The sequence below is a fragment of the Amblyraja radiata genome, chromosome 1 (assembly GCF_010909765.2).
Source record: "Amblyraja radiata isolate CabotCenter1 chromosome 1, sAmbRad1.1.pri, whole genome shotgun sequence".
Taxonomy (NCBI): domain Eukaryota; kingdom Metazoa; phylum Chordata; class Chondrichthyes; order Rajiformes; family Rajidae; genus Amblyraja; species Amblyraja radiata.
In genome coordinates, this window is record NC_045956.1 from 61,215,461 (window position 1) to 61,236,382 (window position 20,922).

Below are 20,922 nucleotides of genomic sequence, written 5' to 3' on the forward strand. Positions count from 1 at the left end.
TCCCTCACTCTGTCCTCTCTCCAACTCTCCTCCCCTCCCCTCTCCTGTCCTCCCCTCTCCTGTCCTCTCCTCTCCTCCCTTCACCTCCGCTCCTCTCCCCCCCTCTCCCCTCCTCCCCCTTCTCCGCTCTCCTGTCCTCCTCTCCTCTCCCCTCTCCTGTTCTCCCTGCTCCAGTCCACCCCTCTCCTGTCCTCCCCTCCTCTCCCCTCTCCTGTCCTCCCCTCCTCTCCCCTCTCCTGTCCTCCCCTACTCTCCCCTCTCCTGTCCTCCCCTCTCCTCCCACTCCTCCCCATTCCTCCCTTCCTCTCCTCCCCTCCCCTTCGCTCCCTTCTCCTGTCCCCTCCTCTCCTGTCCTCCCCTCTCCTCTCCTCTCCTTCTTCTCTCTCTCTCCCTCTTTCTCCCTCCCCCTGTCCCCTCTCTCCTCTCCAACTCTCCCCCTCTTCCTTCTCTCTTCCCCCCCTCTGTCTCCTTCCCTCCCCGCTTTCTCCTCCTCAATAGCGCGACAACTTTACTCTCTCGCCCTCAATATATGTATATTTATCTAATCAAAAGAGTAGTGGAATATTGCTTTGGGGAACAGTTGCGTTGGGGGACCAGTCCTCCCATGGGGGCTATGGGTGAGTGGTGGAATATTGCGTTAGGGAATGGGTTGCATTGGGGAACCAGGGCTCCCGCGTGACAGGGACCCAACGGGTCCCACTTGGTCTAGTCTCCCTTAAAATTTTACCCTTTCACTTTATATCTATCTATGCCCACTACTCTTTGACATTAATTAAAATTAACAGGCAAAACAACAGTAGGAAAGATGAACACAGCAAATGCAGAGTTTATAGGGGCTTTGTGTATCCATACTTAATGTCTGATGTGGTTTGATGGTCAGATGGATGTCACAGGTCCTGGAATAGTGGGGGGTCGGGATGCCTCGGAGTCTGTGGTGGATTGAGGAGTGGATTATATAAGGTAGCATTGAAGGTCCCCTTCAGAAGAGTGTCCATAATGGCTGGGCTCAGCTGCAGAGAGAGAAGAATAGAACATTATGGTCGCTTCCAACAAACACAAAACAAAAAACAAACAGAAGACACACACAAAGTGTTGGAGTAACTCAGTGAGTCAGGCAGCATCTCTGGAGAAGATGGATGGGTGACGTTCCGGATGAGAATCACACACCTCCAGATTCTGGGACAGCTTCTTACATCCTACCACCAACTAGAGAGCGGTCATGAAATACCATCTCTGAAGAAGGGTCTCGACCCGAAACGTTACCCATTCCTTCTCTACAAAGATGCTGCCTGTCCCACTGAGTTACTCCAGCATTTTGTGTCTATCCACCATCTATCACATTGGTGAACGATCTTTTTTTTATTTTATTTTTTTATTTTATATTTTTATTGTTTTTTTTTAAAAACAAACAAAAATAAAACATAAAAAACAGAGCAAAAAGAATAATGATAAACATAACAATGGTATTGATACATTAATAACAGGATTGCATTAATGACAGGTATAACCTAATATGAGACCAGTGTCAAAATACACAATGAATATAGACCTCTATATGTAAATATAGTTAAATCTTTAAAAGGAAACTTAATCTTTGAACGATCTTTAATTGGACTTTACTGGACTTTATCTTGCACTAAACATTCCCTTTAATCCTGTATCAGTACACTGTGGACGGCTTGATTGTAATCATATGTAGTCTTTTCATTGACTGGAAAGGAATTGCAGTCAAACATTCTTAAGATGATTCTCTGCAGTAACCTTGGGTAGCTTAGATGAGTTGGACCATAGGGCCACATTCAATGCTGTTTGATTCTATGACTGTAAGTTTAGAGGGATATGGTCCAAACGTGGTCAAATGGGACTGGCTTAGATGGGGTATCTTGGTCAGCATTCGGCCCATCCTGGACTAGTCCTATTTGTCTGCATTCGGCCCAAAGCCCTCTAAACCGTTCCTCTCCATATATTTACAAGTATTGAGATAAGCATTTGGATTATCATGACGTTGAAAGCCACAGAGCAAAGACCGATACATAGGATTAGTGTAAATGGATAATTAAGGGTGCAGGTGGGCAGGAGGGCCTTTTTCTGTGCTGTAGGACTCTGACACTAACATTGCAAATCTTCACCCTCTTTTGCTCCAAAGAAGAAATTGAAACGGAAGAGTGATGGACTCAGCCATCGCAGCCACAACCCTCCCCACCGTCGGAAGCATTGACACCAAGTGCTGCCTCAAGAAGGCGGCAGCTTTCCTACAACCATCAGGTTCTTGAACGAACCTGCACAACTATAATCCTGCCTTGGCAATGGAACACTATGGACCACCTCTTGAACTATCATGAGCGTTTTAAATTTGGGTTTATTGTACAAATATCTTGTTTATAGCACTGTCTTTTTCTTTTCGCTGTCTTGGACAATTTTAGTTTAGTTTAGTTTATTGTCACGTGTGCCAAGGTACAATGAAAAGCTTTGAACTGCGTGCTATCCAGACAGCGGAAATATTATACATGATTCAATTGAGTCACCCACAATGTACAGATACAGGATAAAGGGAATAACATGAATAATGGTTAGTGCAACTTATCCAGTAAAGTCTGATTAAAGATGAGTTCTGACACAAAACATCAAAACATCAAAACATCACCCATTCTTTTTCTCCATAGATGCTGCCTGACCCACTGGGTTACTCCAGCACTTTGTGTCTATCTTCTGTAAATTGTCCCTAGTGTGTAGGATAGTGCTAGCGTACGGGCTGATCATTGGTCAGCACAGACTCGGTGGGCTGAAGAGCCTGTTTCCGTGCTGCATCTCTAAAATCTAAAGTCTAAATGTTTAAAGTCTACTACTAGCACTTGCCATTTTAGTTTTCAATTTAACGTTATCCTTTATCTCCTTTGTTAACCTCAAGGACAAAGGCAACAGGTGCAACTGGAATACTAACCGACTCCCCGCTGATATACACCACTCGGATCTGCAAAGAGATCAGTGTTCCTTTATTGTAGCTGAATCTTAATCCCAGCCCAACTGTACTGTGGAAGTGCTTTCACTCCACAGGCAACAACAATTCAAGGGCGAGTGGAGCAATAAACTCTCACCTTCCCAATAACATTCACATTCCATGAATAAATGAAAAAAATTAACTAAGTAAGTGACCCAACTGTTGAGGCAACTGGAAGAATAAATCAGTTGTTGGATTGAGAACAGAAGCTGAAAGTAGGCGGCTGCTTCAGTCCCTTGACCTTGTTACTTTACTTTAGACTTTAGAGAAACAGCGCAGAAACAGGCCCTTCGGCCCACCAATTCCATGCCCACCAGTGATCACCACGGACACTAGTACTACCCCACAGACTAGGGACGGTTTACAATTTTTACCGAGCTAATTAACCTACAAAACTGTATGTCTTTGGAGTGTGGGAGGAAACCGGAGCACCCAGAGGAAACCCACGGAGGTCTCGGGGAGAACGTACAAACTCCGTACAGACAGCACCCGTAGTCAGGATCGAATCAGGGTCTCTGGTGCTGTAAGGTAGCAACTTTACCGCTGCACCACTGCACCAACCGCTACTCGGTATATAGAATCATTGAATGACAGTACTCTGTGGCACAGGAGGCCATTCAGCCCATCGTGCCCTTGATGATGGTGAATGATATCTCTAATGTAATCTTCCTTCTCAGCTCTAAATCAGAGAACCCAAATGAGCACATCAAGAGTTGATTATCAAGAGTTTTAACAGTACAATGAAATTATTTCTTGCTGCAGATTAATAGTCCATTAATGCAGTACTGCACAGATAAATTAACAAGAATCAATAATACAATAAATTAATAATCATTAATACATTAAGTGTTGGAAGAACTCACCAGGTCAGCCAGTATCGACGGCAGGAATGGATAAACTAAAGAAGGGTCCCAACCTGAAACGTTATCTGTCTAGCCTGAAGAAGGGTCCGACCCAAACCATCGTCCATCCATTCCCTCTGCATATGCCGCCAGAGACCCGCTGAGTTTAGTTTATTTTGGAGATATAGTGCAGAAACTGGCCCTTTGGCCCACTGAGTCTGCACTGACCACAATCTCCATACACCAGCACTATCCTACACACTAGGGACAATTTACAATTTTTTCCAAAGCCAATTAACCAACAAAACTTAACCTGCTCTCCCTGTGACTGCTTAGGTTTTCCCTGCGTGCTCTGGTGTCCTCCCACACTACAGAGACGTACAAGTTTGTAGGTTAATTAGCTTTGGTAAGATTGTAAATTGTCCCTACTGTGTAGGATAGTGTTAGTGTATTATGGTGGGCGGCGCGACTCACGTCGCAGCGGCCTCTGCAGTCCGTCTGACTTTTTGTTATTTTTTGTCCCGTTTTAATGTAGTTTTTATTTATTTTTTATGGGGTATGTGTGTGTGTGTGTGTGTGGGGGGGGCGGGGGGTGGGGGGGGAAACGTTTAAAATCTTTCCCCTGCACGGAGAGCCCGACCTTTTCCCTGTCGGGTCTCCGTTGTCCGTTGGGGCTGCAACGTGGAGCGGCCTCCGGCAGGAGCGACCTGGGGCTCCAGTCGCGGAGCTGCGGAGCTGCTCACCATCGCGGAGCTGGCCGAGTTCGGAGCGGGTGGAGCTGTGGTGGCGCGCTGCTGTGGCCCGACCCCCGGGGATTCGGAGGCTCCGGCCGCGGGTCTGGTGGACGGTGATATCGGGAGCCCGCGGGTCCCTGCTGGGAGACCGCTTTTCGGGGCTTCCGCAACGGCGACTTCTCCCGCCCGAGTCGCGGGGTCGAGGAGTACCTGCCGCGGGGCCTGACATCGCCCGGCACGGCTTCAACGGCTGCGAGACTTTGCTAGCGCCCGCTGGGGGCTCCAACAACAAGACCCGGAGCGTGGCCTTGCATCGCCCGGCGCGGCGTTAATGGCCGCGGGACAATTGCCATCGCCCGCCGGGGGCTTTGACTCTGACATCGGGAGGGGAATGGGGAGTGCAGGGGAGAGATAAGTTTTTTTGCCTTCCATCACAGCGAGGAGGAGATGCGCTGTGATGGATGTCTGTGTAAATTGTGTTGTGTCTTGGGTCTTTTTTTCTTGTGTGTATGACTGTAGAAACAACATTTCATTTGAGCCTCTATGAGGTTCAAGTGACAAATAAATTGTATTGTATTGTATTGTAGTGTATTCGTAGCTGTATCTCTAAAGTCGGGTCTGAAGTAAAGTCTAAAGGGCCGATGGTCCGTATGTCTTAGTGGGCCAAGGGACTGTTTCCATGCTGTTTCTTTCAATCAGTCAATCTTGTTGAATAGATGGCCTAAGGTTGCCAAATGATGTCAACCGACGAGTAAAATCACTTCACTCCGAGATATCCAGTATATTCCTGCACTCTATTCCCTGTCCAATGGAACCAAGCCTCCACAGTGGATTGACAGGACTCTCCCTGGGGCCAAGGTTTGAGAGAACAGCTAATCTCCTTTTTCTTTTATTTAACTCAACTCATCCATTAGCCGCTATTAGCGATTTTAACTGTTGACATTGACAGCTGTGTCCTTGTAACCCTTGAAATGAATTAGCTGCCTGTACCAGGGCTATCTGATTGCAGCGTGATAACATCACTCCACTGAAATCAATGCGAGTGTGTTTATTCAAAACCAGGCCTCCCTCCCTATGATCAGGGCTTACCCTGAGAGTTAAATCAGGGCGACCTAACCCTGCTAGTCGACATGCAACATTAAACACATTATTACAGTGGAATACAGTTGGGGCTCGCTGCTTAACCAATGTAAGAGGGACCTCATGGGCAACATTTTCACTCAGGGTGTAGTCATAGAGCCACAGGTTCGTAAGTCATAGGAGTAGAATCAGTCCGAAGACTTCAGTCACAGTCTGAAGAAGGGTCCAAACCCGAAACATAGGCTATCCATGCTCTACGGAGATGCTGCCAGACCCAGTGAGTTACTCTTCAGTCTGAATAAGGGTTCTGACTCAAAATATCACCAAAGGCCCACTTGCCTGTGCCAACCAACATAGCTCATCTACACTAGTCCCACCTGCCAGCATTTGGCCCATAACCTTCTAAACCTATCCTATCCATGTACCTGTCCAAGTGTTTTGTAAATGTAGTGATCTTACCTGCCTCAACTACCTCCTCTGGCAGCTCATTTCATATACCTATCACCCTTTGTATAAAAAAAGTAGTCCCTTGGGTTCCTATTAAATCTTTCCGTCCTATGTTCTCTGGTTTTCGATTCCCCTACTCTGGGTAAAAGTGTGCATTTCCTCTCATAATTGTATACATGTCTACAAGATCACACCTCACCCTCCTGCACTCCAAGGAGTAAAGTCCTGGCCTGCATAACCTGTCCCTATAACTTAGGCCTTCGAGTCCTGGCAACATCCTTGCAAAACCTGTTTCCCGCACTGTATGATTCTATGAGCCCTATCCAGCAACCAACAGACTAATATTACAGTCTGAATAATATGAGTCTGAAGAAGGGTTCTGACCTGAAAAGTCATCCATCCTTTTTCTCCAGAAATGCTGCCTGAGCCTCTGAGTTACTCCAGCACTTTGTGCCTACCTTCAGACTAATGTTGATATAGGATTAGTGTAAAACCAGGTGCCATGGTGGCCAGTGTGGAAACAGCGGGCTATTGAGCCTGTTTGCATGTTTAACCAAGTAACTAAAATCCCCTCTTCTTATCCACTGCTGGTTTAAGCATGGAACACACTTACATTTTGCAGTACTGCATTGTTTCTGAGGTTAAGGTGTGAACAGTAATGGTATTCCCATGATGTTTGAACATTGTGTTACTAAAGGCTGTTTAATTAGTGGCACCAAGGGGTTTGGAATTTAATGTATTTATGGTAATGATGGAACATTGCCCACTTGACTCACATCTCATTTCCCTAAAAGACTGTGAGTTAGACAGTCATGTTAGCAAATTTACATTAAATTTCCTTTTTTTAGCGTATCGTCAAAACGTGCTGAAAAAAGCAAAATCCATGTCATGGAGACATAGAGAACAGCGCGGAAACATACCTGTCTACCATCTTGAGAGACAAGATGGCGCCGAATCCAGGCGGCTCTCTGCGTGCGGGTCCAAGCAGCGGATCTGCAATCAGTCACTGCAATCGCTTCACTCACTCAAACCTCTACTCCAACAACAGCTTTTCTTAATCTCTTTTCAGATCTGTCCAAACGTTGTTCCCTTTATCCTGTATCTGTACACTGTGGACGGCTTGATTGTAATTATGTATAGTCTTTCTGCTGACTGGATAGCACGCAACAAAAATCTTTTCACTGTACCTCGGTACAACTGACAATAAACTTATTTAAAAGCCTTGTCCGTGCCGACCAGGTTGGCATACTTGGCTAATTATATTTCCCTGTAATTGGCTTATATCACTTTAAATCCTTCTTATCAATACATCAGTCCAAATGTCATAAGTTCACGTTCATTGTCATAAGTTCATGTTCATTACGGATGGGAGCAGAATTAGGCCATTCAGCCCATCAAGTCTACTCTGCCATTCAATCATGGCTGACTTATATTTCCCTCTCAACCCCACTCTCCTTCCTTCTCCCTGTAACCCCTGACACCGGAAGCAATCAAGAATCTATCAATCACTGCCTTAAAAATATCCATTGACCTGGCCTCCGCAGCCTTCAGTGGAAATCAATTCCACAGATTTACCACCCTCTGACTGAAGAAATTCCTCCTCATCTTCTTCCTAAAGGTATGTCCTTTTATTCTGAGGCTATGGCCTCCGGTCCTAGACTCCCCCACTAGCGGAAACATCCTCTCTGCATCCATTCTATCCAGGCCTTGGTTTTTGGTAAGTTTCAATGAAGTCCCTCCTCATCCTTCTAAACTCCAGCGAGTACAGGCCTAGTGGTGTCAAACCTCATCATATGTTAACACAATCATTCCTGGGATCATTCTCGTAAACTTCCTCTGGACCCACTGCATTGCCAGTCTTTTGAAATTCGTTATTGATTGACTGAAAGATATAGCTGGGCAACAGTCTCCTTGGCCCAACTTATCCATGCCGACCAAGTCAGCATATTGGAATAGTTACATTTGCATTTGCATAACCCTTCTTATCCATACAACTGTCCAAAGTTCTTTTCAAAGTCGTAATTGATTGATTAAAAGATACAGCATGGAAACAGGCCCGACGGTCCACCAAGTCCACGCCGACCATCGATCACCCATTCACACTAGTTCTACGTTATCCCACTTTCTCATCCACTCCCTACACACTAGGGTCCAATTAATCTACAAATCCGCACATCTTTGGGATGTGGGAGGAAACCAGAGGAAACCAGGAAGAAGGTGCAAACTCAACACAGAAAGCACCCGAGATCAGGATCGAACACTAGGTCTCTGGCGATGTGAGGCAGCAGCTCTACCAGCTGCATCACTGTGTTGCTTCTTTCCAGATACGGACTACAAGAGTGTTGCCAGCACTTGAGGGCCTGAACTATGGGAGAAGTTGGGCGGACTGGTACCTTATTCCATGGTGTGTAGGAAACCGAGGGTGAATTTATAGAGGTGTGAAAATCATGAATGGAATAGATAGAGTGAATGCATAGAATATTTTACCTAGCGTAAGGGAATCAAAACAAGTGCACATATGTTTAAGGTGAGAGAGGCAAGATTTGATAGGAACCTCAGGAGCAACATTGTCACTCAGAGTATGGTAGGTAAATGGAATGAGCTGCAGAGGAGGTACAAAGTGCTGCAGTAATTCAGCAGGTCAGACAGCATCCCTGGATAGTCCCCAACTTGAAATGTCACCTATCCATGTTCTCCTGACTTGCTGAGTTACTCCAGCACTTGGTGTCCTTCTTTGTAAACCAACATGTGTAGTTTGTTTTTTATACTGCCAGAGGAGGTAGTTGAGACAGGTACTATAACAACAAAAGACATTTGAACAGGTACATGGAGAGGAGAGGTTTAAAGGGATATGGGCTAAACCAAATGCCACGAGTTTAGATGGGGCTTCTTTATCGCATGGATGAGTTCAACCAAAGGGATTGTTTCTCTGCTGTATGATGCACCTTTAGAAAGGAGATGTGGAGGAATTTCTTTATTCAGAGTGTGGTGATTCTGTGGAATTCATTGCCACAGATGGCTATGGAGCCCATTTAAAGTGGAGATTAACAGGTTCCTGATTAGTAAGGGTGTCAAAGATTTTGTGGATAAGGCAGGAGAATGGGGTTGAGAGGGAAAAATAGATCAGTCATGATTGAATTCCAGCATTGTTTCGATGGGCCGAATGGCCTATTTCTGCACCTACGACATGAACTTAACCATAATATTAATGCAAAAATGCCCAAACTTTTCAGTGCAACCAAAGACACACCATAGACTATCTCATTTCTGTATGGCCACTGTGTCTCAGCACATGTTACATTGATAAAGCTAAACTCAAACAAGTTAATAACCAATCCTACAAATGAACATTTTAGAATGTTGCCTGACCCAACATTCAGCGGGTCAGGCAACATCTCTGTAGAACATGGATAGGCTACATTTTGGGTTGGAATCTTTCCTCTGAAGAAGGTACATGGATATGGTTTGGAGGGATGTGGGCCAAATGCAGGTAGGTGGGACTAGTATAGCTGGGACTTGTTGGCTGGTGTGGGCAAGTTGGGCCGAAGGGCCTGTTTCCACACTGCATGACTCCAAGGGTCACGACACAAAACGTCGCCTATCCCTGTTCTCCAGAGATACTACCTGACCCACTGACTAAAGGGCCTGTCCCATGAGCATGCAACTGCATGCGGCAAGCGCGACTTAACGTGGTCGCTTGAGCCATACGGCCTCGCGGTGTTGGTCCACTTCAATCGCCGGAGCCATATGGAGTTGAGCGGAGCTGGTCCCGACATCACGCGGGGCTCCAAAAAACTGACACTGTCCAAAAATTCCGCGCAACAACGGCCTGTTGGCCCGCAGCCGCATTGATGCCGTACGCAGCGTCTTGATGGCATACGCCTAGCGCGAACTTTCCGCGGACTTCGCTCGAACTTCACGTCAACTCGCACGGGATCACTCGACGTCCGAGCAGCCCCCGCTTCCGGTTTGGTCGCGCTCGCCGCATGCAGTCGCATGCTGGTGGGACAGGCCCTGTACGGGGATCACTTGACATCCGCGCAGCCCCCGCTTCCGGTTTGGTCGTGCTTGCCGCATGCAGTCGCATGCTCGTGGGACAGGCCCTGTACTCCAGCACGTTGTGTCTATCTTTTCTAAACCAGCATCAGCATTTCCTTGTGTCTACCTTTTTAGAATATTTGTTATTGCTTTAAGGATCCTTCTTGCCTCTGTCTATTTGTAGACAGCTACTTCCCACTCAAACAGTGTTATGATAAAATATTCCATTTACATTTTATCTGCCTTCCAGGGAAATGTGCAACATGGAATCAGTGAATGTACAGGCAGGTGAACAGAAGGGTTTTATTGAAGAGAGCACTGAAGCATTTATACAAAATTAAGAGTGCGCAAAACTCGATTCTGATAACATTCTCTGAAGATCACTGCTGAAGCTTGGTGGAATTTTTTTTCCTTTTGTTTTTTGCACAAAAGAAAACATTGCTGGGGAAAGAAATTAATGTTGCGGTAGGATAGATTTAACCTGCATTATGTTGAGTGGTTGACAGCATACTAATTTCTTGCATGTATCCAGCAATAAAAGGCTGTTCATTCTCGGCATTGGGTGGGATTTCATTCTCTTGCGACAGCGTACATGGATAGACCTTGAGGCCAAATCATTCAGTTCCTTCTCAAGTTCGTTTCCAATTGATCTTGAGGATTATTTTTTCACTTTATGGGAATCTCTGAGAGCACGTTTTATGATTTTAACCTTTGACCTCCTGTTTCCTGGAAGTGCAGGCTTCAGTTAAAAGCATAATACGATTGTCCGGCATTTACAAATGGATGATAGAGCCCTTTGTGAACCCATAGCTTAGTTTAGTTTATTGTCACATGTACCGAGGTACAGTACATAGCATTTGTTGCGTGCTAACCAGTCAGCGGAAAGACTATGCTTGATTACAATTGAGCTGTCCACAGTGTGCAGATTGTTTAAGAAGGAACTGCAGATGCTGGAAAATCGAAGGTACACAAAAATGCTGGAGAAACTCAGCGGGTGCAGCAGCATCTATGGAGCGAAGGAAATAGGCAACGTTTCGGGCTGAAACCCTTCTTCAGACTGTGTGTAGTGTGCAGATACATGATAAAGGGAATAACGTTTAGTGCAAGATAAAGTTCAGTAAAGAAAAATTAAAGATAGTACGAAGGTCTCCAATGAGGCAGATGATAGCTCAGGATAGCTCTCTAGTTGTTGTTAGGATGGTTCAGTTGCATGATAGCAGCTGGGATAACAGTTATAGGCACAACATTTAAAAGATACTGAGATGGGAACATGGATAGGAAATGTTTAGAGGCACATGTGCCAAATGCAGACAAATAGGACTAGCTTAGATGGGGCATCTTGCTCGGTATGGATGAGTTGGGCCAAAGTACTTGTTTCCGTGATGTATGTATGTATGTATGTATGTATGATTGATTCGGTGATGTATAATGACTCTATGATGCTTTTTCTGCATCAATGAAACCAACGGGGATTGAGTAAAGGGTGTTGAAAGTTGAATGTCAGATCCTTTCCGAGAGACTGACTGACCTGTACCTCGGGATTCTTGTTCTCCTAGGTTCTGAACAAATGGAAATGTGGGTTCAATTAAGAGTTTCAAAATCTACTGCCCCATACTGCCCTGGTCAGGATGGGCAGAATAGTCTTCCATCCGAAAAATACACACACTGTCCCTGGCTGATGTAATTGTGTTAAATCTGTTGCAGTGCGTTTTATTTAATCCTGAGTTACTCCAGACACAAAGTGCTGGAGTAACTCAGACGGTCAGGCAGCATCTCTGGAGAAAATGGATGGGTGGCGTTTCGGGTCGGGACCCTTCTTCAGACTCAGTAGCACAGTACAGCACAGCGCAGTACTAGAACAGCACAGCACAGAAACTGACCCAATGTCTGTGCCAAACATGATGCCTGGCTGAACTGATCTCATCTGCCTGCCCAATATCCATATCCCTCCATTCCCTGCACTTCCACGTGCCTATCTAAAGGCCTCATAAATGCCACTATCGTATCTGCCTCCACCACCACCACCCCTGGCAGCACGTTCCAGACACCCAGAGCACAAAACTACCTGCGGCCACACTTGTAGTATTGGATTCAATTTTGGTCATCCTGCCAGGCAAATAACTCACTATCAAAATATGGAGGGGACCGGGGACAGGGGGGGACACAATTTTTTGGCGGCCGCACGCGCATGCACACACTCACACACACACACGCGCGAGGCTTCGGAGGCTCAATCCAGCGCTAAATGCAGCTCAACTCTGCCTGTCTCGCCGGGTTAACCTACAGCCCTGCCTGGACTGACGGGACACCAGCGCTGCTTCTCCGCGCTGGCCATAGGGAGAGGTTGAGCAGGCTAGAACTTTATTCCTCGGAGCGGAGTGTGAGGGGTGAATTTATAGAGGTGTCTAAAATCATGAGGGAAATGGATAGGGTGAATGAACAGAGTATTTTACCAAGAGTAGGTGAATCAAGAACCAGATGACAAAGGTTTAAGGTGAGAGTAGAAAGATTTGTTAGAAACCTGAGAGGCAACTTTTTCACTCAGGATGGTGGGTATATGGAACGACCTGCCAGAGGAGGTTGTTGAGGCAGGTACTTTAACAGCATTTAAAATATATTTGGCAGGTACATGGATAAGAAAGGTTTGGAGGGATATGAGACAAACACAGGCAAATGGGACTATTGTGAGTGGATCATCTTGGTTGGCATGGACTAGTTGGGCCGAAGGGCCTTTGTTGCATTGAAGACTTTGGGCATTGTTGCATTAATATTAAGGTTATTAAGTCCATGTTCATAGGAGCAGAATGAGGCCATTCGGCCCATCAAGTCTACTCCACCATTCAATCATGGCTCTCAACCCAATATCCTGCCTTCTCCCCATGACTTTTGACATCCTCACTAATCAATCTCCACTTTAAAAATACCCAATGACTTGGCCTTATCTGACGTCTATAGCAATGATTACAGAAAATCTTCCTCATCTCATTTGTAAAGGTATGTCCTTTCATGTGTTGAAGTTTTGGTTATTATTTATTATCTATATGTACTGTGTTTACAGGTCTGCGATGCTGTAAGTACGAATTTACATGTTCCTGGCCAAATGCATTTTAAATGTTGTTATAGTTTCTGCCTGAACTACTTCCTCTGGAAGCTCGTTCCATATACACCACCCTCTGTATGTAAAAGTTGCCCTCAGATTCCTATTTTTTTCCTTCTCTCCTTAAACCTCCGTCCTTTGGTTCTTGATTCATCAACTCTGGGCAGAAGACTTTGTGCATAAGAAGGAACTGCAGATGCTGGTTTAAACTGAAGATAGACACAAAAATCTGGAGTAACTCAGCGGAAGAGGCAGCATCTCTGGAGAGGAGGAATGGGTGATGTTTTGGGTCGAGACTAAGTTGCTCCTCAGATTCCTTTTTTTTCCTTCTCACCTTAAAGCTCCGTCCTTATCTTCAGAGTCTGAAGAAGAATCTCGACCCGAAACGTCACCCATTCCTTCTCTCCAGAGATGCTGCCTGTCCCGCTGAGTTACTTCAGCTTTATGTGTCTATCTTTGGAAGACTTTGTGCATCTACGCTATCTAATTCCTTCATGATTTTATACACCTCCATAAGATCGCCCCTCATCCTCCTATGCTCCAAGGAGTGTAGTCCTAGCCTGTATATGGAACGAGCTGCCAGAGGAGATAGCTGGGCAGGTACTATAACAGCATTTAAAAGCCAGACAGGTACATGAATAGGAAAGGTTTCGAGGGATATGGGCCAAATGCTGACAAGTGGGACTAGCTTAGATGGTCAGCATGGATGGGCCAAAGAACCTGTTTCCATATTGTATGACTATGATTACTCATTCCTTTTACATCTTCCTTTATTTATATTGAATAGTGAAAGGCCTGGTTAGAGTATTTGTGGAGAGGATGTTTCCACTGGTGGGAGAGTCTAGGACCAAATGGCATAGTCTTAGAATAAAAGGATGTACCTTTCAAACGGAGATGAGGAGGAATATCTTTAGACAGAGGATGGTGAATCTGTGAAATTTATTGGCACAAAAGGCTGTGGAGGCATTGAATATTTTAAAAGCGGAGATTGATAGGCTCTTGATAAGTAAGGGCATCAAATTACTCAGTGAAGGCAGAAGAATGGGGTTGAGAGGGAAAGGTAGGTCAGCCATGATTGAATTCCATTGACTCAATGAGCTGAATGGCCTAATTCTACTCCTATGATTTATGAATTTATTTACACTTCATCCAGACACGTCAGGTGAGATTAACAGGCACTTTTCTCCTTGTGGGCAGCACCAAATACAATAAGTTAACCTGTACAACCTTAGTTTCTGTCCCATCACCGACCTACGTGGTCACATGGAGAACATACAAACTCTGTACAGAAGCACCCATAGTCAGGATCGAACCCTGGTCTCCGACAATGTAAGGCAGCAATTCTGTCACTGCGCCACTTTGCATCCCATCAGATCAGCCATGATTGAATGGCCGAGCAGACCCGATGGGCCGAATGGCCTAATTCAGCTCCTATGTCTTATGATCTTATGGTGTGTTTATAGATGTCATCTGCAGATATAATTGAGTCAGGGAGTGCCTGGGGCCTGCTCTGTACAGACTGAAAGACTAAGCTGGAGATAATGACGCCGAAATGTAACAAGTCGTGTCTTCCACGAGAGGTTAGAAGAAAGAGCAACAGAAGCGTGGTCATTAAATTGAATCATAGCTATCTCCCCACACCAACCCTAACTCACACCTCGCAATGCCCCAAAATCCATCATTTCTTAGCTATTTCCACGATTTGGATGAGAATGTACAAGGCATGATTCATAAGTTTACAGATGAGTGCACAGGCACGGTGGCGCAGTGGTAGAGTTGCTGCGAGACCCTGGTTCGATCCAGACGACGGGTGCTGTCTGTGCGGAGTTTGTACGCTCTCCCTGTGACTGCGTGGGTTTTCCCCGGGTGCTCTGGTTTCCTCACACATCCCAAAGACGTGCGGGTTTGTAGGTTAACTGGCTTCAGTAAATATTATCCCTAGTGTGTAGAATGTACGGGTGATCACTGGGCAGGGCTTAGGCATGATAAGGATAGTGAGGGCAAATGTGGAGCCGTTACACAGGACAGTTTACAAGGACAAACAGAGGATTTAAGCATTTACTGTGTCTGTTTTCATTGAAGAAAGTACAAAATGAAATCTCTCACGAATACTGAAATAAAAGTGATTAGAAGTATTTCTTCACTAATACTTGAAGTTAATGAGCCTAAAAACTGGTAAATCCCTAGGATCTAATGATCTATGTCTCAGAATGGTGAACGAGATGGCTCTAGAGATAATGGGTGCTCCTGTTATCATTTTACAAAGAGTTATAGATTCTCAAATAGTTCCACACTCGGAAGGTCTTAAAGTGACTTCCACTATTTAAGAGTAGAGGGGGTAGAGAAAAGACAGGAAACTACTGACCTGGTTGCATTTGGGAGAATACGGGATGATACGGTGGTGCAGCGGTAGAGTTGCTGCCTCACTGTGCCAAATACCCAGGTTCGATACTGACTACAGCTGGCGTCTGTACAGAGTTTGTACGTTCTCCCTTTGACCGCGTAGGTTTTCTCTGGATGCTCCGGTATCCTCCCAAATTTCAAAGACATGCAGGTTTGTAGGTGTTTAATTGGCTTTGGTAAGAATTGTACATTTTTCCCAGTGTGTAGGATAGTGCTAGTGTATGAGGGTGATTGCGGACTTGGTGGGCCGAAGAACCTGTTTCCACGCTGCATGTCTAAACTAAACTAAACTAAACTAAAGTAACCACGACAGCACAATTTGAAAACAGACATCAGCCCATTAACAATACTGCAATGGGTTAAACAACCAAGTGGTGACTATTCAGGTCATAACGGGATTCAACATCCAAGGACACATCTTAACAGAGTTAAACAATTCCTCTGTGAAGTGATATGTCCTGGTTTAGACTTCAGACTTTAGAGATACTGCACAATAACAGGCACTTCAGCCCACCGAGTCTGCATTGACCAGCGATCAGCCCGTACACTAACACGACCCTACACACTAGGGACAAGGTTCAATTTTACCGAAGCCAGTTCACCTACAAACCTGTACGTCTTTGGGGTGCGGGAGGAAACCGGAGTCCCGGAAGAAAACCCACGCAGTCACACGGAGGATGTACAAACTCCATAGAGATAACACCCGTAGCCAGGATCGATTCCAAGTCTCTAGCGCAACTCTAACACTGCGCCATTATGAAGCACCTTAAAAGTCACTTGGACATGGACATGGATAGGAAAGGTTTAGAGTGACAGGGGCCAAACACGGCAGCTGGGACTAGCGTAGATGGGGCATCTAGGTTAACATGGACAGTTTGGGCTGAAGGGCCTGTTTCCATGCTGTATAACTCTATGTCTATGACTCCTAACCCTATTAAGCTGGAAATACACCAAATACACCTCAGTCTCACACAGAATGGGAATTTAAACAACATTTCAGGAGAATTATAAAAAGAGAAAATACCTGGATTAATTCATAGTCACAGAGTCAGACAGCATGAATTTGGGAGAATGCGGGCATGGCCCAAATTGTCTATGCTGACCAAGATGTCCCTTCTAAGCTAGTCCTATTTGCCTGTGCTTCACCCATTTCCCTCTAAACTTTTCATATCCATGCACTTTGTCCAAATGCCTTTTAAATGCTGTTCGTGTACCTGTCTCAATTACCTCCTTGGCAGCTTGTTCCATATAACCATCAGTCTCAGAGTGAAATAGTTGCCACTAGGATTCACTTTGCCTCTCTTACCTTAAACTTATGCCCTCCAGCTCTTGATCCCTCTAACTTGAATAAAAGACTGTGCTCATTCACCCTATCTATTTCCCTCATAATTGATATACCTCTATATGATCACCCCTCAGTCTCCTGCGCCCCAAACAATGAAGTGGGATAACACCCAATTTGTGTGAATAGGTGATCAATGATTGGCCTGAGGGGTAACTATTTTACACAAAAGATGATGGGTGAATGGAACAAGTTGCCAGAGGACATTGTTGAGGCAGGTACAATGAAGAAACATTTGGACAGGTACATGGATAGGATAGGTTTACCGGGATATGGGGCAAACGCTGGCAGGTGGGACTAGTGTAGAAGGGCATGTTGGTCGGCAAGGACTCAGTGGACCAAAGGGCCTGTTTCCATGCTGTACTTTCAAATTAATTAAATCAAACTTCTCTGGTTTGTATGTTGCATATTTAAACCTTGACAGTTGTATCAAGCTCAGACTAAAGAATCTCTCCAAATAGGGTCAGAAGAAATATTCATCGTGGCAAGCGTTTCACTTCTCTAACTAAATACCCTGATAAATAAAACATCTATTTTTTCCAGTGACTTCAATCAGGAGATTCTGGTCTCGGATCTCAAAATATCAATATAATCACATCGAACAGAGAAAAGTACAAAAAATGTGTAGGAAGGAACTGCAGCTGCCTCTGAAGATAGACACAAAATGCTGGAGTAGCTCAGCGGGTCAGGCAGCATCTGTGGAGAAAGGGAATAGATGATATTTCAGGTTGGTACCCTTCTTCAGACTGAGAGTCAGGGAGAGGGAAACCAGAGTTATGCAAAGGTACGGAACAGATCGGAGCCGGCACCAATGACTCAGGAAAGGTGGAGTCCACAATGGTCCATTGTTGGCTGTGGAAGAGGTGGTAATGAGGGGGATACAAACAGTAAAACTAGCAGACGACAAACTAAACAAGCCCCACTCCCTTTCCATTCCCAGCACCAGCTATAGAGTAAAACAACAAAATATGCAAGATTAGAACATAATACTGGCAGCAATCTCCTTTGTCACTTTCTTCACACATCTGCCAATCAAAACACCCTTAACCCCGTACACACCTACTTGCCAGGCTTTATCCCACTCCCACCTCCCTTTTACAGCTTTCTGCCCCCTACAATAATCAGTCTGAAGAAGAGTTCCGACCCAAAACCTCATCTGTCCATTCCCTCAACAGATGCTGCCTGACCAGCTGAGTTCCTCCAGCACTTTGTGCTTTGCTCAACAATCCAGCCCTGTGTGGGTTGAGGTACATCTGCAGTAAAGGGCGGCACAGTGGCTCAGTGTCAGAGACCCAGGTTCGATCCTGACTACGGGTGCTGTCTGTGTGGAGTCTGCACGTTCACCTTGTGACCGCATGGGTTTCCTCTGGGTGCTCCGGTTTCCTCCCACATCCGAAGGACGTGTGGGATTGAAGGTTAATTGGCCTCTGTAAATTGTCCTAATGTGCAAGGTGATCAATGGTTGGCATGAACTCAGTGGGCCAAAGGGCCTGTTCCATGCTATGTATCTATCTTCAATCTAAAGTTCAGGGATACGGCACAGTGGATAACTCTGCTGTTGGAGATACTAGCTTCCAGAAACCTATCCATGTACCCGTCCAAATGTCTTTTAAATGTTGTTATTGCACCAACCTCAACTACACCCTCTGGCAACTTGTTCCCTATACTCACTATGACACACATACACACACACAAACATACACACACATGCACATGCAAACACACATACACGCACAGACGCACCTGCAATGCACAAATGTGTGCGCACACACACCTGCACACACATACACGTGCGCACAAACACACACACGTACACACACACACGTACACACAGACATAGAGGTACATACAGGCACATACACCCACACGACAGTTAATACTTCAATCCCAGACAGTAACGTGTCCACACCAGCTCCCAGTGTTTTTCTGAATGCCAATTATTTTGCTTATGCATAAACAAATGGAGCAAAATAAACACCAGCCATTAAGTACAAAAATGTGTCACCATCAAAAATCAGACAGTGACAAAGAATCACTATCAACATGCTCATCATTATTTTTCATTAGTTTTGTCTTGACATGCTGAAGATTTTAATAAAGTGCCAAAGAGACACAATTTGGGGTATTAGCCTGAAGGGCTGTGGTTACACAGTTTGACAGGGTATGGAGGGGGGGGTGGGGTTTGGGATGATTGGTTAGGTTTTGTTTGGCAGTAGAAACAAAGAACTGCCGATGCAGATTTGATACCGGTCCAAAGAAGGGTCTCGACCTGAAACGTCGTCTATCCATGACCCGAAACGTCACCCATTCCTTCCCTCTAGAGATTCTGCCTGTCCTGCTGAGTTACACCAGCATTTCGTCTTTCCCCACGGATGTCGCCTGACCCGCTGAATTACTCCAGCATTTTGCGTCCTTTTGGGTAAACCAGCATCTGCAGTTGCTTGTTTCTACAATAACCTGTTGACAAGTTAAGGGGCGACCTAATCCGCGAGTTCTGGCGAATTTGCCCTCGACTCATACTCGCAGCATGGTCGACACGAGGTCGTAGGAGGTCTTTGTAACTCTCCTTCATGCTCGAGAGTAGTCCCCGTGTACTCGAGGCCTCAGCTAGGTCGCGGCGTATTTTTCAACATGTTGAAATATGCCCGCAAGTAGAAAAAAGGTCGCCATGGATACTTTTTTTACTCGTAGGTTTAGGCGTAGTAGGTCGTAGTAGGTCGGCATGTTAGTCGTAGGTAATCGAGGGTAGTCGAAGGTAGTCGTAGATAGTCTTCATCATAGTCGAAGGGAGGTCAAAGGAGATCGAAGGAGGTCGTCTTCACTCTCCACTATTCTGTGTCCAATTTTCCCGAAGTTAGTCGTAGCTAGTCGCAGCTAGTCGAAGCTGGTCTTCAACATAGTCGAAGGAGGTCGAAGGAGGTCTTCTACATAGTCGAAGGAGGTCCTCAACATGACATTTTTTTCAAACTCTCCTAAACTCTCTAAACTCGCCAATTAGGTCGCCCAAGTGGGACAGCCCCTTAAGGCTCTCTCATTGGGTGTGTTCAGACATTTGGCAGACCTGTGAAGTGCTGCAAATTTATTTACAACACCACTAGGTACTTTGTTTGCCTTCTGCTTTCTGCAGATATCCCTGCGAATGTAAAGCCAGAACTCTGGGAAGCCTTTACAAGCCAAAACATTTTAATTTTCAGCCCATTGCTCAGTGCACATTGAATTCCAAAGCAGTAAAAGCTTTGTGTTATCGTTACAAACACTAATAGAAGCCTCCTGCTAGCGTGTTCGTAAAAGATTTCCTCTCTTTTGTGAAACCCAATCTTGATTTAATAAAACTGCTTTCATTTGGGCCAAATAAAATCTCCGTCACCATGGCGACACCATAATATTTCTCGGACCCCTCAGGCAGTTCCAGGAGAGGATGCAATAGTAAACAATCTTTTGGGATACTTTCCTTTTATGAGGACAAAAGGGACCCTTAAAGTTTAAAAGCAGATGTGCTCTTGTTCAATGTAAATCTAATACACTGATGTTATCTAATAAATGCTGAACATATTTATATGCCACTGCAATAAAAGTCTAGAAGGCAGCTTGTTTCATTCAGCGTGTTTCTTTGCCGAGCCGCACAGTAATCAAAGTAGTACGTACAAAGTCCTGGATCTTTAATTTAACAGCAACGATCTCTCATGTAGAATCTTGGAGAATGTTACTGTCCATTCGGCCCGGCTGCTTTGTGCTGTGTTGGACACAGAACTTAGCACAGTACAGCACAGGAACAGGCCCTTCAGCCCACGATATCTGTGCCAAACATGATGCCAAGATCATCTCCTCTGTCTGCACGCGATCCATATACATCCATTCCCTGCATATCCACCTATCTAAAAGCCTCTTACACACATTAGGTGGCACAGTGGTAGAGTTGCTGCCTGACAGCACCAGAGATC

The 20,922-nt window shown here is 45.3% G+C and overlaps 1 long non-coding RNA gene across 1 annotated transcript in view; it reads right to left on the minus strand.

Annotated features, from left to right (window-relative positions):
- Positions 1-658: 658 nt before the first annotated feature.
- The window catches only part of LOC116974309, a 152,330-nt gene continuing 132,066 nt past the window's right edge, over positions 659-20,922 (minus strand). The window contains exon 3 of the long non-coding RNA XR_004412330.1: positions 659-1,010. This is a non-coding gene — a long non-coding RNA (uncharacterized LOC116974309). The remainder of the gene's footprint in view (positions 1,011-20,922) is intronic.